This window comes from Myotis davidii, unplaced genomic scaffold (assembly GCF_000327345.1).
Source record: "Myotis davidii unplaced genomic scaffold, ASM32734v1 scaffold428, whole genome shotgun sequence".
NCBI lineage: Eukaryota > Metazoa > Chordata > Mammalia > Chiroptera > Vespertilionidae > Myotis > Myotis davidii.
The window spans coordinates 2400794-2403130 of NW_006299834.1; the positions used below are offsets into that span (position 1 = coordinate 2400794).

Sequence of the window (2337 nt, forward strand, 5' to 3'; positions counted from 1 at the left end):
CGCCTCGCGGATGGCTGTGCATCAGAAAGTGTGTGCCGCCCTCCCGAGAACAGGGAGGCTGTGCGTGTGTTTACTGTTTGTCTTTGCTGCTTTGCAGACTTTGCACAAGTGAACGCACCCCTCTGTGCTTGGGGTTCCTGGCCTGTTGGGTCGGTGTGTGTGCACTAGACTGAAGCGTGGGCTCCTCCCCAGCTGATAAGTTAGTTCTGTGCGCCTATTACTACCTTTGGAGGCCTCACCTCCATTTTTCTAGCCTCAAATTGTTCCCTCCCAGAACTGCCAGAGGTGGGGGAGTTTCGGGCTAATTCTTATTCCGTTTCAGACCGCGGTCGGCGCACTTTCTAAATGCCACGCGGGTAAGAGTGGTCATGGCAGGTCACCCCTCTCCTCTGCTAGGAACCGTCGGTGGCTCTCCTCGCCACGCAGAATAGAAGCCACCGTTTTTCCCATGACCTTTGTGACTTGGGCCTTTGTTCCTTTTCTTTCCTCATTTCTTCCCTCCTTTCTCCCAGCTCTCTGTGCTCCAGCCCCCCCACTCCTTCCCCCACAAGAGCAGTTGCATTTGCAAGAATGCGCTTCCTCCGTCTTTCTTTCCTAATAAGTTCTCTAACCACACCACTTGAAATTGCGCGGACACACACACACACACACACACACCAAGAAAATTGTTTACCCACCCCTTTTTCTGTTTATTTTTTTTCAGATACTGAGTATCTTGTTTAAGATACTAAATATCTTGTTTAGAACATGCTTTTCCACTGTGCAGCGCTTTTGTTTCATCATGCCCTGCTGGTACCTGGAACGATGTCCAGCAAACAGCAGTGCTCATAAATGCTGAATGAATGAGTGGAAGAATGCCTCCTTCCCCCAGAAGAATAATTCATGCTTATTGATAAAAACAGACAGGCCCTGGCGGGGTAGCTCAGTTGGCTAGAGCATCGTCCCAATACTCCAAGGTTGTGGGTTCGATCTCCTGTCGGGGCACATAATAACAACCAGCCAATGAAGGCATAAATAAGTGAAAGAATAAATTGATGTTTCTCTTTCCTTTCCTCTCAAAAAAGGGGGGAAAAAAAGGATAGACTAGGGTAGTGGTGGGCAAACTGCGGCTCTTTGGCCCCTTCAGTGTGGCTCTTCCACAAAATACCACTAGTGGGCGTGCACATACAGTGCGATTGACACTTTGTGGCCCATGCACAGAAGTCCGTATTTTGTGGAAGAGCCACACTCAAGGGGCCAAAGAGCCGCATGTGGCTCACAAGTCACAGTTTTGCCCACCACTGGACTAGGGGGATAAGGGTTAAGATCAGGAGAAGGGGGTGGGAAGCTGGCTGCTTAGGCCCAGAGGAAGCCTAGGGGTGTGAGAAGATGGGGAGCTATCACAACTGTACGTTGAGGGTGAGTAGATTGGGGAGGAAGCCGCCTGGATGGAAGCAGTATCTGTGGAGTCCCTTAGTTCTGTCTGCCTTGATCTCTCCTGTTACCTGCCATTTCCGCTGGAGAAATGGAGCGGTCCTTTCTGAGTCTGCTGGACTCCCGGCTAGTAGCTCCTTTTTCCAGCAGCTCTGCCCCTGGTCTATTGTGATGGTGGCTGTTGTGATGTAGAGACCTCTGGTGTCCTAGGAACCCCTGAGGTCTGACCACCGTGGGCTGCCTATTCCCCTGGCCAAGGTTGAAACCAGATGTGCAGTGGGCTGACCCCTGTGCCCCACCCCCAGAGTCATGCCAGCGTGGGTGGTGGGGCATTCTCTGGGATGGATGACCTGGATCCCGTAGCCTTCTATGTCCTGTTTGAGGAATGGGACCCTCCAACAGAAAGTAGCCAAGATGATCAGGCAGGTGTGTGCCTGGGGCAGACTCCTTACAGCCATGGGTCTGGGAGTTAACTGCCTCTCACTGGGGGCCCAGGAACTGGGCAGCTCACAGGGCTTTGCTAGGTGTCCCAGCCGGGGCAGTTGGGTTCTCCCCAACCAGGGACCCAGGAACCTCTCCCTTCTTCCCCCACTCTGTTTCTCCTTTATATGTAGCATTTTTATTTGTTTATTATTATTATTTTGGTTAATCCTCACATTAGAATGTATTTTCCCATTGATTTTTTTTATTTTTTTTTTAGTGAGGAAGGGGTGAGGGGGGAGAGAGACATCAATGTGAGAGACATAGATTGGTTGCCCCCAAGAATGTGCCCAGACTGGAGCCTGAGGCCAGGAATCAAACCTGCAGCCCAGGTACATGGCCTTGACCAGGAATCGAACCTGCAAACTTTAGGTGTGAGGGCCAACGACACTAATCATTGGGCATACCAGCCAGGGCACATTTAAATTTTTTAACAAAAAAAAA

At 50.8% G+C, this 2337-nt stretch overlaps 1 protein-coding gene across 1 annotated transcript in view; it reads left to right on the top strand.

Moving 5' to 3' along the window:
- Window positions 1-2337, top strand: part of RANGAP1 (Ran GTPase activating protein 1) — a 23637-nt gene that overhangs the window by 607 nt on the left and 20693 nt on the right. The gene's annotated exons all lie outside the window — the stretch shown is intronic.